The sequence below is a fragment of the Mustela putorius genome, unplaced genomic scaffold, assembly GCF_011764305.1.
Source record: "Mustela putorius furo isolate JIRA1106 unplaced genomic scaffold, ASM1176430v1.1 tig00000083_pilon_pilon_pilon, whole genome shotgun sequence".
NCBI classification, from domain to species: Eukaryota; Metazoa; Chordata; class Mammalia; order Carnivora; family Mustelidae; genus Mustela; species Mustela putorius.
Window position 1 is genome coordinate 6281671 of NW_025421273.1, and position 18461 is coordinate 6300131.

The following is an 18461-nucleotide window of genomic DNA, read 5'->3' on the forward strand; positions in this document are numbered from 1 at the left end:
CTGCTCTGTCGACAAAGCACTTGTCACATGGAAGGCAGGGCGGCCGGCCAAAATACAGACACGGGGACCAACCAAAGGATAATTGCTGTAAATTCCATACAGAGAGCGAAGACAGAGATGTCAGCAAAAACACGTCGCCCGGCTGGGGAGCAGCACACACAGGATGGCAGGGTAGAGTCCAACAAGAAAGGGAAGGTTTTCTGAAAAGGCCAAATTTGTTCCAACTAGGTATGGTAGGCCAGCTGGAAGACATGTCAGTCAAGGACTCGAGTCTCTGCTCAGAGGTATTTCTGCTACTTGTATATGACAGCTTCTCAAAACTAAATAATAAGGAAAAATTATAGATAGATTTCCTCCAGGCATCGGGTATGTTCTGATTGCAATTTAGGAGAGAAGAGAAACTAACCAGGATTTGCTCAAGCCCCTCCTAGGGGCCAAGTCCCTTTGCAGGTGTTCTGCATAAATCTTTAAAAGCTGGCTTTAAGGGGAGGGGTTTGACCTAGGTATCAACCACCCCTAAAGGGTTCTTGTTTGGACTTTAAGGATCCCTCAAGTTCCTGAAATGTAGGAAATTTTTTTGCATGTATTTTTTTTTCCTGGGAGGAGAGATCATAACTCTCAGTGAATGCTCAAATGGACCATGACCTCCAAAACATTAAAAATACAGTTATCTGAATGAATGACGAAGAATGAAGGAACTAGTAACTGTTGAGTATTGACCCTATACTCACTAACATCATTTGGTCCTCCTAGAAACCCAAAGGTAAGTGATACTATCCCCATTTTACAGTTAAGGGAAAGTAAGGCTAAAGAAGAAGCCTTACCAGGTAAACACACCTAGAAACTATAAGATATAGCATGTAAATTTAGACTTACCTAGTCCAAAATCCAAACTTTTTCTATGATATTGTGCTTCCTGGGTCTTGGGGGGGGGGCTGGGGAAAGCAGGGAAGGGCATAAAAAATTAGTGAAGGAAGATCAATGTGACATCGTGACTGGCTCTCGAAGAATGAGTCACCTCTGGGCATCTGGAGGCTGAAGGAAGAGCATTCCAGGTGGAAAGAACAAGGTGAAAAGCAGACCAGTGAGGAAGAATGCTAACGGAGATAATCTTCCCTCCTGCTGGCTCAGGAGCTTCCTAAAGGCTGGAGAGCCAAGTAACATTCTCAAGACGAAACACACCTCAGGGTTAAACTTCTAGCCCCTTTAGCTTTGAATTTCCTGTCACCCAAACCCCAGGGCAACCAGAGGATACCACGCCTATCACAGAGACACTGACATAAAGCCCAGGGGCCACTTAATGCCCAGTATCAATTCAAACAAGTGCATTTTGATTATTTCTAATGTGTCTCCAGCCAGGAGAGCAGGTTTATTGCAGGTCAGGAAGAAGCCAAGAGCTTACCCAGGGCCACTGGAGCCCAAACAGCAACGTGCAGCCTGTCTGGGAATGAAAGATCATCCATTAAGTGTGAGGATTTAATGCATCTCCAGTCCCCCAAGATGCTCTTCTCTCGATATAAATAATATCCAGAGACTAAAATATTCCACGTGCACCACAACACATTTAATCGGGCTTTTAGACACGCATCGACTCTACGGTGGGATCCTGCTGCCTTCTGAGATGGAAAAGCCACTCAGCAAGGGGAATAGTAGCACGGAATCCCGTGTAATTGAATTGTGGTTTTAAATCCTATGATTAACAGATGGCAAAGTCCTGCCGCAGTGCACGCGCTGCCCCTCCTCGCCCCGCTGGAGACACGGGGCACGCCCCCTCTGACCATCAGCAGCAGCCAGCTTGCTTTAGTTCCCATGTTGTTTTTAGCAGTTAACTCTATTTTTTTTTTCTTTTTTGGTCTTGTTTCCATAATTTTGTTTTATTAAATTTTTATTTCAGTATCACTGAGATATCACATCTTATTAGTTTCAAGTGTCCAACACAGCAATTCAACCTCACAAAACGCCCACTAGAAGCGTAGTTACCATGTGTCACCACACAAAGGAATAACAATGTTATGGACTATATATGCCCTACGCTGAACTTTTTACCCCTGCAACTTCTGTATGTTAGAACTGGAAGTTTGTGCCTCTTAATCCCCTCACCTATTTCAGCCATCCTCCATTCTCCTCACCTCTGGTGACCCCTAGTTTGTTCTCTAGGTTTCTCTGGTTGTTGCTGTTTATTTGTTTGTCATTTGTTTTGTTTTTTAGATTCCACATATAAGTGAAATCATACGGTATTTGTCTTTCTCTGACTTATTTCATGCAGCATAGTACCCTCTAGGACCCTCCACGTTGTCACACATGGCAAGGTTTCCTTCTTTTTTATGACTGAGTAACGTTCCGTCATGTGTGCATGCCGCCGCGTCTTCCTCCATTCACCCATGGATGGACATTTAGGCTGCCTCCGTCTGGTCATACTGTAAATAATGCTGCAGTAAGCATAAGGTACATATGTCTTGTCTATGAGTGTTTTCATTTTCCTATAGTAAATACCCAGAAGTGGAATTACTGGATCATATGGTACTTCTATTTTTGTTTTTTTGAGGAACGACTGTACTATATTCTTTAGGAGTTTTATGGCATCATGTCTCTGATTAGGTCTTTAATCCATTTTGAGTTTACTTTTGTGTGTGGTATAAAAAAATGGTCCAGAGGTGCCTGGGAGGCTCAGTCAGTTAAACGTCTGCCTTCGGCTCAGGTCATGATCCCAGGGTCCTGGGATGGAGCCCTGCATCCAGCAACCTGCTTGGCAGAAAGCCTGTTGCTTCCTCACTCTCTCTCTGCCACTCCCCCTGCTTGAGTTCTCTCCCTCTGTCAAATAATAAATTAAATCTTAAAAAAAAAAAAAAAGAAAGAAAGAAAGAAAGTAGTTCACTTTCATTTTGTTGCATGTGGCTGTCCGGTTTTCCCAAAACCATTTGTTGAAGAGACTGTCTTTTTCCCGTTGGATAGTTTGCCTCCTCTGTCTAGTTTAATTGGCCATTTACGTGTGGGTGGACTTCCAGGCTCTCTATCCTGCTCTACTGATCTATGTGTCTATTTTTGTGCCCGTAGCATACTGTCTGATTACTACAGCTTTGTAGTGTATCTTGGGGTCTGGGATTGTGATGCCGCCAGCTTCTTTCTTCTGTCTCAAGACAGCTTTGTCTATTTGCAGTCTTCCGTAGGTCCATACAAATTTTAGGATTATTTGACATACAATTTTTTTGTAGTAATCTCATAATTGTTTGTGTTTCTGTGGTGTCATTTGTAGCTTCTCCTCTTTCATTTCTGATTTTATTTATTTAAATCTTCCTTCTTCCTGATGAGACTGGTTAAATGTTTATCAGTTTTGTTGATCTTTTCAAAGAACCAGCTCTTATTCTCGTTGCTCTTTTTTTTTCTTTATTTCATTTATTTCTGCCTCATAATTATTATTTCCTTCCTTCTACTAATTTTGGGTCTTATTTGTTCTTTTTCTGGTTCCTTTAGGTATAATTTGGACTGTTTACTCATGGTTTTTCTTCTTTTTTGAAATAGGCCCCTATTACCATGAACTTCCCTCTTAGAACTACTTTTTCTGTGTCCCAAAGATTTTGAAATGTAGTGTTTCCATTTCCACTTATCTCCAGATATTTTTTTATTTCCTCTTTGATTTTTTTCATTGATCCATTGTTTGTCCAGTAACATGTTAGCTAGCCTCCACATGTTTGTGTTCCTTCAAGCTTTTTTCTTGTAACTGATTTCTAGTTTCATGCCACTGTATTCAGAAAGATACTTGAGGGTCTCTCGGCTGTTCAGTCAATTGGTGGAGCATGCAACTCTTGATTCCAGGGTCCTGAGTTCGAGCCCCACAGTGGGTGTAGAAATTACTTAAAAACAAAATCTTCAAAAAAGAAAAGATGCTTGGTGTAATCTCAGTCTTCTTAAATTTATTGAGACTTGTTTTGTGGCCTATCACATGATCTCTCCTGGAGCGTGAGCACTTACTTCTTCTTTATAAAAGAGCCATTTCACGAGCATTATTATTGTTCAAGTAATAAACTCCAACCAAATTTTCTCGTTGGTTTATAAATGAATGTAAGTGTATAATAGCCCAAATCTCTTCAGGTTCCCTGGATGGGAACTCTTCGAATTTTATGTGCCGTAAATAGAAGGCAAAAAAGTATTAAAAACAAGGATACACTCTATTCATCTTGTTTCAGTAGATCATAAGTTCCTTGAGGGAAGAAACAGGTTATTTGGGTTATTGATTTAACATTTATTGAGTCCTAACTATCCTCATGTACCATAGAAATAAATCTATCAATATACTTCATTATGAGAAAAACACATTGCTCTCTTTAAACAGGACCAAGCAGCACTCCCTTGGATGTTTTCTTTCCTCTACTCTGATTAACAACTTGAAAGTGCAGCTCCTGTTCTAAGAAATATTCGTAGAAAATACTGCATTCCATTCCATAAAACTGGAATATAAGATTCTCCCTCTCTGAAATGACTAGGTAGGTGATAGGAAACAGAGGACTTGGTGGGGAAGGGGGCGGGAGAACACAGAATCCCTGACAACATTTCACTTTCAATGCAAACAACTTCAAAAATCCTGTATAATTAGGAGGTTTCATACTTAGTATCTCTCAAACCATGGTTTCGATTGAAATGAATACGCTGCATAATGAAACTTAAACATAAAAGTCTTAAACCCACCCCAAAAAAAGCAGACAAATTTCTAACCGAGTTACTCTCAAAGACCAGGAAAATATGTGCCTATAAGGGCATCGTTAATGCCCACCAGCATATCACTTAAAAGTATTAACCTTACACAGGGGAGAAGGACACGGGGGAAAGTGTGGCTGCAGTTTTAGCCATGTCCACAAACACCAAGACCATCTGCAAGAACAGCACAATCCAGAGCTCCGGGATAACTGTGAGCCCAACTTTGGCAGCTTGTTATCAATTCAGCGTGGGTGCCGTTTTGTAAACACATCTAATTTGGTTTAAAATTTTAATCCATAAAGTCATTACTAAAGGGCTCCAGGCTGCTGCAGTGATGAACCAACTGCTTCTCAAGCAGACAGGAAGGCACCAGAGCCAGGCAGGGTTTTCTGTCCTCAGGACCCTCCTTTGTCTCCCTTATTTTGCTCTTGTCTCTGATTTCCTTCTCAGCAATGTGCTGACTTTCCCACGCATAGTCTCCACTCACACCAGAAATTTTCTGTTGCTCCAACTTGTCTCTGTCTGTGTATCTGTACCTGTCTCTCTGGGTCTCACTCTGTCTCTGACTCTCTGTCTCTCTCCCTCTCTCTCTCTCACACACACACAGAATTTCTTTGCCTCTTCCTGACCCAATATTCCAATCACCATCTCCTCTACGCTCCCAATTTAATCTGCTTCTCGACTTCTCCAACAGAAATGTGGCTCTTAACAAAAAGATTATGCTAGTGAGTTTGGGGGAAAGAAATTGTCCTAAAGAGCTGATGGCAGGGAACATAGCTGACTGACAGATGGGTTGACCAACTGACTGGGCGGATGGCTTCTTGTCAGTTGCCCTCCTTGGAGTATCGGTTCTCATAAATAATTAACCATAAGATGAGCGGGATTTTTCAACAGAGAGCCCAAAAGGTGAATCTTTTTAAAACAAGGAATCTTTTTAAAACTAAAATGTGGTTTATCTAACAAACTATGTATCAGACCCGGTTCCAAGGGACTTGTGAATGTTAGCCTCCTATTTACTCTTCATTACAACACTTTGAGATAATATTATTCCTCTTCCCCATTTCCCAGGAGACAGAAGCACAGAGAGGTCAAGAAACTTGCCCAAAGTCACACAACTGGAGAGCGACTGTCAGGATTTCCACCCAGATGGTTTGTCTCCAGAGCCCATGCATTTGACCGCTACACTCTGCAGCTTCTTATTTGATGATTGCATCTCTGTCTAATAGAGAGGAAAATTTGCATTCATTTTTTATGCATTCTATCTACTATTAAAGCCAAGTTTCTCTCTCAGAGAGAATAGATGACTGATTTACCCTGTTGGGTAATTATTACCCTATTTACCTTATTGGGTAAATATTTATCCTATTGTATAAATCAGTTATTGCTCAAAACACCTGTGTATAGCCCCCACCATTAACAACACGCATGTTGACTAGCGATGTTCTAGACCAACTTCTCACCTTCCCTCATCCTATTCTTTCTGCCAGTCCAGATACATAACACATGCAATTCCCTTTCCAAAAAGCAGCTTCTTAAACCATGTCAGGGACTTCCCCCTTCTGCTCAGTGAGGTTTAAGAGGGTGGCCCAGAGCAGCCAAGCGGATATGGCCCCAGAGCACCCAAGACTTTGCTGCTCTGTGATCATCTACTTAACTTCCTTTCATTCAACATTATAGTGGGCAAAACAAACCCAGACCATTTGGGAAAGCCAGGAGAGAGGTCCCATTCTTTTTTAGCTTTTTTTTTTTTTTTTTTTTTTTAAGATTTTCCCTATTTATTTGACAGAGAGAGAGAGAAAGAGATTGAGAGAGGGAATTCAAGCAGGGGGTGTGAGAGAGGGAGCCTGATATGGGCCTCAGTCCCAAGACCCTGGGATCATGACCTGAGACAAAGGCAGACACTTAACAACTGAGCCACCCAGGTGCCCCAAGAGGTCCCATTCTTTTCTGTATTAATAATAATAATATTTCTGTTCTGGGGGACTGACATTTTTAGTCACATTTCTTCCAAAGCATGTGCTGCTTGAGGATTATAAAACCCAAAGGCCCCAGGATTTCTCCTCTTTCAGAAATGGATGGTTCTGCTTTTCATTTAAGGTGCAGTTTAGAAAGAAGCAGCCTGTGAAACCAATTAACTAATTGGAAATCACTTAATGACTGTGGCAGCATTTTGGATTTCTGGCGTTGGTTCACAGCAGTCCAGAGAAATTGCTTTTCAATATTATGATAAGGTAAGCTGTGGAGGCCTCCCAGGAGACAGCCGAGGCTGCTGAGAGAGACAATGAGCTCTAATATGCCCCCCAAAATACCAGAGGCATTATAACAGGGAATTCTGTGATTGTAAAGTAAGCACAACATAAAAATCCAAAGATCTGTGGAGCTCTGCCGAAAAATCAATGTGCAGCTATCATTCCTTGCTATGATTTTTGAGAGCTGACAATCTTCGCGTGGACATTATGCTGTTGAAATTGCTCTCACAGAGAGAACCAGGCATGTGCAGAAACAGAGGTGGCATAGGGAGGAGAAAAAATAAGAGAGTAAAGGCTCACCGCGGAACAATAGCCCAATTAATTGTTTTAGTATGAACAGAGTCACGTCCACATTAGGGAAGTAATCTAGTTAATCCTCAAGAGTTAACATAGCCAGGGAAAATAAATTACTCCAAACACAATATTTTATCCATTCACCATTTGCTTGTTTCAAGGTAGTAAATGTTCTTAGCACATTTCTAAGTAGCATCATTCATTAGAACGAAAATCATCGCTGTGGAAAACAATATCCTCAACCTCTAATCGTCTCTCTAATTCCTTTTGGCTCGCCTTTAGAAAGAGGCATAGGGATAGACACAGATGTGTGCAACTTAAAGCTGCTCACTTTTCTGGGCCTCAGCATTATTTTGTGAGCGTGCGTGATTTTCCTCGCCTCTCTTTGCCTTCAGTTACTCAACTGTGAAATGGACTGATGCTTGTTAGAAGCAATAGATTGATTCAAATGATGGTGGGGTTTTGCAAACCTAGCGCGGCAAGTGCCTCCGGCAGTCACAAACTTCCCTTTTTTCCCTTCCGTGTCGACACGGTAAATTTGGGGAACAAAGACGCTCTCCTGGAGATATCTGCTGTTGTTTCCCACCATGAAGGAAATTCTCTACGCGTGCTTGTCACTCCACCGCCTGCATGTGGGCCTTCCGCAGCCCCCGGCTTTATTAATTCAGTAGCGTAGATGCCTCCAGCAGGTGCTGCCTTAGGTGCTCGCTTTATACCCAGCTATTAGCTTAAAGAAGATATTCCCTTCGGAGGCAGCAGCTGCAATAAAGACGAGGGCCATTCACAGGTTGCTAAGCCAAGTCTCAGTCCATTGGACTGCAGGACTGTGGTAGCCCTTTCCCATGACCTGCCTCAGGTATGGGTGCTCATTGACAGCTGGAAGCATGGGGGCGGGTGGGTGGCTCAGTCATTAAGCATCTGTCTTTGGCTCAGGTCATGATCCCAGAGTCCTGGGATCAAGCCCCACGTACAGCTCCCCGCTAAGCTTGGAGTCTGCTTCTTTCTCTGCCTGCCTCTCCCCCGGCTTGTGCATTCTCTCTCTTGCTCTAATGCTCTCTCTCTCTCTCTGGCAAATAAATAAATAAATCTTAAAAAAAAAAAAAAAAAAGCAGGATGCACTTTATGGAATCTCGTCCCTGGAAGTCCTGCACAGGGGAAACACCCAAGACAAGGATAGCCACTTTAAAACTACTACCAGTTGATGTTGATTCTTCCTTTAAAACAATGTTTCATCCCGAGTGAGGGGAGAAACATGTTTAACTTGTTACCTTTCTTGAGATTTAATTTCTAATCTGCATTCTAGAAAATGACATCCAACTAATATCAAGATTATAGCAAGATAACGCGACTGATAAACTAATTTTAATTGCCAATTAAGAGCATCAGTGAGTAAAACAGAACACCGCGTTTAATCTATGCGAGGGGAGTAGCCTTATCGTGAACTTCCCGTGTGGAAGTTGAACTACCTTAGGAAATAAGAGGGAAACATTTTCATCTTCTTAAAGAAAAACCTGTGAAATACCAAGGAGGAAAGTCTTGCAAATGAAACTTCGGATGGCTCCGGACATTTTCCAGAATGACACACCTGATGGGACACGGGATTCAAAGGATAGTGTTCCAAAGTTCACCTGTCCCACTTTCAACACGTTGCACACTGACCCAAAGATGAGGCAATACCTATGAAGATGGGCTGATTGCCAACTGGTGCAGCCTCATCAGCAAAGCTCGGCACTCTAGAGCTTAAATGTCCCTGCCCAACAAATGGTGAGCAATTAAGTCCATTCCAGGAAGACAAGACCAAGGCCAAAGTCTTAACAACAATTCCCCTGTCCCTGAGTCCTTGACTTAGTGAGTGTTACTACAAAAAGAAAATTTACTTTTATCTAGGTTGTTACTTTTTCCCTCTGCTGTTTTCTGTGGCTTTGCCTATAAGCTCACAGTTTGTAGTTAAATTGGACAATTACCGAGCGAGAAGTGAATAATTAATGAATAGTCACCGTATATGTTTGGGAACCTGTGACCCAATCATTGAACAGATAGCTGAACCACTAAAATAAATGACTTGTTCCACTCATTACCTGATCAGCATTTGTTTAGAGGTTCCTAGGTGCCCTATCAAAATTCTAATCAGTTCTATTTAAATTACATTTTTTGCACTGCATTGTTATAAATGCTAATTTATGCCTAGAATGGAACAGCTTTATTTTTTACCTCCTGAAGAAACGGATGAATAAAAACATACTTCTACAGGGCATAAAAGATTATCAAGGGTTCAATGACTATTGGATTTTGCACTTGCCAAAACACATCCCAAAACTCAGCACTGAAGCTATAGGAGACAACAGGGACATTCACATCCACCCACCACAAAGCTGTCCCTGTGAGGAGGCAGAGGACTGTCACAGCAACTTTCGGCAACCACAATCGGAGACTTCCTGCTGTTGGAGACAGGAGCAGCTTTGGGGGGGAGGAAGGGAAGGAAGAAGAAATTCTTCCTGCTAGAGAAGAATGACCCAAAGGATCTTAAAGGCAAATGTTTATTTCATAATGTCTAGACGACCTCCCTGCTCTGAGAGAAACTTCTCCAAGCCTGGAACCACATCTACTTTTGCCAATGACACACATCTCCACCAACTCGTAGGAGGTGACAAAGTTACCCTAGAAAATGGTAACTGTACCTCATTTTTCCCAGTTAGTTTGGTCTCCAGCCTTAGTCCTAAAATGCCCCTTAAGCAATGAGAGCTCTTCCACCCAAGAGGAGACAGAAGCATGGTTTTGCTCTCTCTGATGTATGACATCAGGCCACTTGCAGCCTAGGAGTGGCCTAGCCAGGCCCCAAGTCGTCAGCGATCTAGAAGACCTCAGAAGAGAAAGAAGATTGAGAATGATGTTCTAGAAATAGCTAGAAATGTCCTAATGAGACCACAAAAGTCCCACTTGTAAAGTTACTTCCTACAAAATGCTGCTCCCCACACATCCCAAGCCTAGTGTCTCTGAGGAAGTCAGTGAGCCTGCCATTAGTCTGCCCGAAGTGGGAGGCATTGAATTCAGAATTCATTGCTAGAGGTTTTTTGTAAGCTGAGGAATTACCTTGAGAGGATTGAATTTCCAAGTGTAAGTCAGCAGCTGCTGGGGAGGCTGAGGCCACCTCAATCATTCTGCACCACCGAGTCTCTTGTGGAGAGGGGGCAAGACAAGGCCGGATCAGTCTGGCTTAGGGCTGCATGGCCAGGGGGATGGAAAACACAGGTTCATACAAGCATTTAACCTCTTTTAAGCAGTGCAATGTGGCTGGGGCTTAAGACAAGGCTGGAACATTTTCTCACTTATTATCACCTTGATAACCTGTTCTTGTAGCTAAGGAAAGAGTATGCGGAAGAAGGGGGGGCTGCCGGGGGAACACTGGGAGAGGAGGGGCAGGTCAGAGCACCGAGTAAGAGCAGAGCAAGCCACTGTTTTCTTGTTTTGTGAGTGCAGTTAGGAAAAGGTGAAGGTAGTTCGTTCTCTAAATATTTCTCCTTTTAAATGTAAACAGTATTTTGTTCAGAAGTATGGCTAATCCCTTAGTGGGAGAGGGAAAAAAAAGTATACCTTTCATTCAATTTCTTTGAAACCTATTCATTCGTTTGAAATACCTCAGTAATGGCGGAAACTGTCCCACTTTCGACACGACCTAGGGGTGGGGAGGGGTGGAGAGCAGAGAAGTAAGGCAGAGTCAGGGAAAGAGCTGTGCTTGGTCATCGGTCCATCATCATGGGGAGAAGAGGGCCACCTGGGACTGAAAGTGGCTCCACAGGCTTTTGCGGCATGATCCTCAGGGAGAAAGCCTCTCCCCATGTCTTCCCAGAGCCTAGCTAACCCCATGTCTCTCTGCTCCAGAGATTGGCTGAAACCAATCCTGAAGGAGTCTTTTTAGAGACATTAAACTGTCCAGTGATGTTTCTTAATCTTGTTTCAATTGATCTTAATATTCATTAAAATGACTCATCCTCCTTTAAAGTTTCTTGAGTAAAACCCAAATCAAAGCCAAATGATGGGAACATGTTTATGTAAAAACCTCACTGCCCTTCCTACTACCAGATGATTCTGTGAGACACCGGCCACCACTTACCCCCACCCCTGGCCTGAGAAGCTATAGTACGAGATAACGGTTCCTGCCAAATCCTGACCGTTTACACTGGAGTTCTAGAATTTCAATTTTCTAATCTGAAAAAGAAAATTAAATCAGGGGGGAATAGGTATTGTCTACCTTATTTGTTACCAGATTTTTACATCTTGGGATGCTTGATCATCATAGTGATCGTCTTATTATTTTATCTTATTGCAGGAATTCAACATTAACCGAATGGCCCCAATTTTTCTGACTCAATCCAGGATCAATAATATGGGAGGGTTACTGAATCATAGTTACTACTGACTCCAGGCCAGTCATTTAGCTTTTCATTTCAGAAGGTGATGTTCTCAATCAAAACTTTGCCCATATTACAAATATAAGACAAGAGGTCAAATGAAAAGACACATTCCATCTGTGAAGTGATTCACATTTTAAATAGATCAGTCTAGACTCCATCCATATCACTCATAAAAATATCGAACAAAACCAAAGGTAGTCATGTGACATTACACTAGCAATCTCATTCCAGATTAAAATCAGGAATTAATCAATATCACATATATCTTATTGTTCCACCTCCTAAGCAATTACTTAAAGACTAACTAGAAGGACATGTTGTTAAACTTGAAGATGATACAAAGTTAGAAGATATGGTTAATATTTTGGATTCCGCATGACTCAAAAGCTCTTGCCAGGCTGGACATTTTCTGCAAAAATGTAATACCAGATATCACAGGAATAAATGTAGCCTTGCACTTAAGTTTAAAAAGCCATTATAGCTACATTACATTTTACCAACAATCATGTGAAGAATCAGTGAGGCTCCTACTTTGCTTATAAAATCAGTATAAGCCATTGTGCTATGACTGCCCAAAATGCTAATTAAATTTTTTTAAGGATTATTTGTTTATTTTAGAGAGAAAGAGAGAGAGTGGAAGGAAAGGCAGAGGGAAAGAACCTTCAAGAAGACTCCCTGCTGAGCATGGCGCCCAGAGAGGGGCCTGATCATACAACCCATGAGACCATGACCAGAGCCAAAACCAAGAGTCCAACACTCAACTGACTGAGCCACCCAGGCGCTCACTGCTCATTCAATTTTATATGTCATAAATAGGCATCTAGTCCAAAACAGGAGTTCTATTGTATAAGGGTCAGACATCGTATCACTAGTCTAGAAAAGTTAATATAATCTTTTTCACCAACTATGTGAATTTGAGCAAGTCATGTGATTTGAGTCCCAGTGTTCTCATCTGAAAATGGAAATAATAATAGCTGACAAACATATTCCCATAAACTGTTATAAAATCAAATGAAACCATGTCCATAAAATGTTTTAAAAACTATAAAGTGTCACTGCACTGGACATCGGCTGTTTGTTACCCAACAACCCCCCACTTCTTTTTGATAAATACAATACAGCTCTCCTCTCCTTTGAGGAACCTCCCCTCCACCATCCTAGCCATGTTGTGAGCCCCAACTGGCTGAGGCTACAGAAATTTGTTTAGCAATGGGCACATAATCCAATCAGGGCCAAGGAGACAGGAAGAAACTATGCTATGACTTTTAAAAAAATAAAGAAATCTCACTCCTTTTCTGTATTTGGTAGCATAAGGTAATCTTGGGTTAGCATCCTACTACCCGGGAAAGAGTCAGCCTTAAAATGAGCTGAAACACAGAAGAAGGCAGAAATGAAAGAAAGAAACTAATGACCTCATTTGATATTCTGGATTAGACCCTGCTCCCTGCTCCCGGAGGAAGCCCAGATTCCCCTGACTGTGCTGTATTCCAAGCCAATATTTTCTCTTTTTCTTTTTTTAAAGATTTTATTTATTCATTTATTTGTCAGAGAGAGAGAAAGAGAACACAAGCAGGGCAGCTGCAGGCAGAAGGAGAGGAAGAAGCAGGCTCCCTGCAGAACAAGGAGCCTGATGTGGAACTCAATCCCAGGACCCTGGGATCGTGACCTGAGCTGAAGGCAGATGCTAAATCGACTGGGCCACTCAGGCATCCCCAATATTTTCTCTTTTTTAAGTCAAGTTGAGCAAGGTATTTCTGTTACTTGCAACAGGAAGTCTCCTGTGATTATACATTGGTTCTAATGTCTTGGAAAATCCAGTTGTTCAATGGTATGGAAAAAATAAATGGGAGTTTTCAAATGGATGTATGTATATATATTTCCTTCACAGAAATAAAATATATATTTAGAATGTGTTAGACTGCTGTAATTGTTAGATTGTGTTAGATTGTTAGATTGCTAGGTTAGATTGTGTTTCTCCAAACAAACAAAATTTCATTACTGACTATGCCTTGGATTCTAAAACTCATATAAAGAATTACATAAAAATTTTGTTCTAAAGATAATTTTTTAGCATTCTGCCTCTGGGAAAGCCATGTTTCCAGCCTTCCTCATCTTGTCTTCTTTGTCTTCCTGCTGAGCTAATAGCCAGATCTCCAACTAAAACAGCAGTACCCATCTCTGATTAATGGGACCTTTCTCCCCACCTTTTTTAATGGCTTCCTCCCATTGCGATTTCAATCAGAACATTGCTGGGGATCCCTCCTGGTGCCTCTCCAGGACCACTTCTATTGCCATTTTTTATACACTCCTCCTCAAGAAGGGAAAAGCCAAAGAAATGTCTCTATATTCCAAGGCTGAAATCAGGGTGGAATGTGAAGGAAACTATAGCAATTTCTTGCCAAAGATGGTCTGTAGAGTATTCAACTAGACGAGGGGTCAGCAACAGGCAAAACCCAGCCCACCTGATTTTGATTTCCAAGTGTTGGTAAATAAAATTTCATTTGAACACAACATGCTCACTTGTTACACATTGTCTACAGCTGTTTTCATGCTACAATAGCAGAGCTGAGTAGTTGGGAAAGAAAGAGTATGGCCCAAAAGCCTGAAATATTTACTATCTGGCCCTCTATTTAAAAAGTGTGCAGACTTCTGAACTAGGCCAATCATTTAATTTTTTAAAAGAAGCTTAGGCCCAGGAAGACCAAGCGGTAGATAAGAGGCCTAGCCCAAATTTATTCTACAGGATATTTTCATGTTCTTTTATTACTCACATACTAGATTAGAGGTGCCTGAAAGCAGATATTGGACCTTATATTTCTGTGGTATCCAAAACAATGGAGGCTGAATACAGAAATCACCATTAAAATGACTTAAATAAATGCACAGGGATTGAAGAAATTAAGAGAGTCCTTCAGGGACCTCTCTTCTATGTAAACCATTTCCTCTCCTGCCTCTACAACCTCCAAATATTTGCAGCCATAAACCGTCTTTCTCACACTGGTCATCAAACCACTATCTATGACATCATCTATAAAATGCCATAATAGTATCGACCCCCAGAGTTGTGAGAATCAAATGAGATAAAGTACAGGAGGCGTGTAGCGCAGTGCCTGGTTCATGCTAAACATTCGAAGAGTGTCATCGATGATGACGATGATGATGATGATTTACCATTATCATAAAAATGGAGGCATCCTGAAATGTAACTGGATATTGAGGGGACATATAATTACTGACCTGGTATTTCTCTCAGATTCTTCCACAAGCAAAATATTGGGGAAATTACAAGAAGGTGGGGATCCAGCACTCAATCTCCACAAACCAATTCATATTCAATCCAATTCATATTCAATTGCCATCATCCAAGGAAGTCAGAGCCCAAGTGGAGGGACCATTTTCCCAGATCCCAACAGTTCTTGTAGCACTGTAAGAGGAGAAAAAGATTATTTCCTTGGGACCAAGGTATTACATATACCAACACATAATAAACTAAGGGCTCTCTGCTCCTCCCAGTTCAACAGACAGCCACGTCTTCTGGTGCAGTCCGGCGGTGTCACTGAGACCTGATGGTGAAGGTCAGCATGAACAGATTCAGCCATACTGGCAGACTGCGCTACTGTTAACTCTAGTGAAGTGGATATTGTTGCCATCAACGACTCCTTCATTGACCCCAACTATATGGTCTACATGTTCCAGTATGATTCCACCCACACAAATTTCACGGCACAGTCAAGGATGAGAACAGGAAACTTTTCGTCAGTGGAAAGCCCATTTCCATCTTCTAGGAGTGAAATCCCACCAACATCAAATGCGGTGATGCTGGTACTGAGTATGTTATGGAGTCCACTGGGTCTTCACCACCATGGAGAAGGCTGAGACTCACTTGAAGGGTAGGGCCCTTTTGCTGATGCATCCATGTTTGTGATGGGTGTGAACCATGAGAAGCATGACACCCTTAAAATTGTCAGCAATGCCTCCTGCTCCACCAATTGTTTGGTCCCTCTGGCCAAGGTCATCCATGACAACTTTGTCACTATGGAGGGACTCATGATTATAGTCTATGCCATCACTACCACCCAGAAAACTGTGGATGGCCCCTCTGAGAAGCTGTGGGGTGATGGCCCAGGGGCTGCCTCAATAGCATCTCTGCTTCAACTGGTGCTGCCATGGCTATAGGATAGGTCATCCCTGAGCTAAATGGGAAGCCCACTGGCATGGCCTTCCATGTCCCCACCCCTCCAACATGACAGTCATAGATCTGACCTCCTCCCCGGAGAAAGCTGCCAAATATGATGACATCAAGAAGGTGGTGAAGCAGACTTCAGAGGGACCCCACAAGGATATCTGGGCCACACTGACGGCCAGGTTATTTGTTTCCTGCAACTTTAACAGTGATTCCTACTCTTCCACCTTTGATGCTGGGGCTGCCATGGCTCTCAATGACCAATTTGTCAAGCTAATTTCCCGGTATGACAATAAATTCGGCCATAGCGACTGGGTGGTAGACTTTATGGTCCACATGGCCTCCAAAGAGTAAGAGCCCTCTGGACAACCAGCCCCAATGAGAGCAAGAGGAAGACAGAAGGCCTCAGCTGCTGGGGAGTCCTTGCCTCAATTCATCCCCCAATATACTAAGAATCTCCCGACCTCCAGTTTCCATCCCAGACCCTCTGAAGAAGGGGAGGGGCTTGGGAAGTCCTACCTTATCATGTACTACCATTTAAGTAAACTGTACCCAGAGTAAATAAATAAATAAATGAGGGGAAAACCTTAGCAGTGTATCAAACAGTGTCTGTATGGTATGGAGTCATTTGTGGCCAAGGATAGGTGTCCTAACCATCCCCAAAGGGAATAGTCCCTCATGATTCCAGGAGACCCTTCAGGACACACAGTCCTCTGTCTAGTCTGACTAACCCTTCCTTATTTAGATTTTCTGCCTATAACTCTCTCTCAGTCAACAGGAATTTATCATCATTGCTCAACAGCATACCACCTACATTGTATGAGAGACTTAACGAGGGGCAAAATATTCTCACCATTCATTCCATCCTTTTGCCAAAGAATTATGCTTATGATGTTATTTTGCATTTTGATCATGCCTAATATGGACATCAGAAGAGAAAAATAAGCCTTATGACCCCAGCTATTGGAAATAGTCAAGAACTCCTCCTCCACACCATCTTTCTTTCTGGCCTAAGATGGCAGGTGGTGATCCCACTTTAGATAAATGCCTCTTTTGAACCTAACAGGGACAGTCAGAGCAAGGTAGTCTACACTCTCTCCTACCAGTCTCTTTCTTCCTTTTCATTTTTTTTTTTTGGATGCTAATTACAGGTAGTAAACTTTTTCTAGGGTTGCTTAGCTCATATTAAGAATCAAACCCTATATGTGGTCCTCTGTGATGTGCTAAACTCATCTGCTTATGCCTTGGCATCCAGAAAAGATATTCTGGGGCTAATAACTAGTAAACTCCCACTTTAGAAGGGCCTTTCCCACCCCAGTTCCCACCCCTACTGCCACCATCTGTGTTTGTTCTTTTGCTATATAAGAACTCAAACTGGGTGGCGAGCATGTTATTTTTAAAAATCTTTTAGTGGCGTCTATACCCAGAACTGCCTCATCACAATTATCCTCACCAAACGAGGAAACTTCACATTGAGAATGGATATGGTGTTCAGCCAGCACCAAATGTCTCTCCTTCTGCCTTTTTGTCTTTCCGATCAATCAGAACATGTGAAAGTCCCAAATGAAGAGTAAACACACGGCCCAGGTTCCTTTCATCTCCTAACATATGTCATGAAGGGGGGAAGAAAAAGCCCTATTCCCAGCTTCAATCAGCCATTCGTTTTCTGCAACTTGAACCTTAAGCTGAAAGGGACGTGTCGGGGGCTGTGGAGGAGGGCTGGATGTGGGCCCACTCCTTGGAAGATAATAGGTATTCGCCGCATACCTGCATCTCCGAGTGATTATCTCCCCTGCGAGCACTTCTGTATTTATATATAATGAGATCATTACCAGGCAGCTATTCCAATTTTATTCAGACTTTAATATTTCTTGAAGAAAAAAAATAGCATACAAAAGGGTTTGTGATGCCAACTCAATCAGACGTGCTGTTGATGGAGAATTATTCAAGTGCAAGCCGGAACAGGAAAAAAAATAATTTCAGAGAGGTTTCTGTCAAAGTCGAGTTCTCCGGTGATAATGTTTCGAGTGATGTGCTGAGGTGTCCAGAGGTGAGGAAGGAAAATAACAACTAACTGAAAAGAGGGCTCTGTGTAGGATTAACAATGAGGTGTGTCCCCTTGGAAGCAGCGGGGCGGCTAAGACAGGGCCTCCTGCCCACACCCGGCCCCTGCCTAGCTTTCTCCTGGTGATTAGACCAGGGAAGCAGCTTCACTGGCTCCTTCACCTCTGGTGTCACAAGAAGCAGTCTGGGGTTAGAAATTGCCCCTTCTGTGGCTGTTATTTCCTCTCATGGTGGAGCTCTGGTGATTGGGCCACGCAGGCAAGACAATCCCTTTCCCATTTTCACAACAAGCAGCTTTTTGTGAAAGAAAGAACCTTCTCTCTCACCATCCCTGCTGCCTCTGCCGGACACAGAATATGGCAGGATTGTCTTTCCTTTTGTTCCCATTCACGCAAACACCTAGCAATTCAGTGCCCCTGCTAATCAAGTATTCTGGCTAAGGTTTAATAAGCCATACTTTATCAATAAATTAGGAAATCAAATGGAAGAAATCGAATACTAAGATCCCACAAAAAGGAACCTCCCTTCCATAATCCAGATGGCACCTCAGGATTATTCCAAACCTTA

At 42.3% G+C, this 18461-nt stretch overlaps 1 pseudogene; it reads left to right on the plus strand.

The window, feature by feature from the left end:
• Positions 1–14794: 14794 nt before the first annotated feature.
• Positions 14795–16184, plus strand: LOC101670787 (annotated as a pseudogene).
• Positions 16185–18461: the final 2277 nt, after the last annotated feature.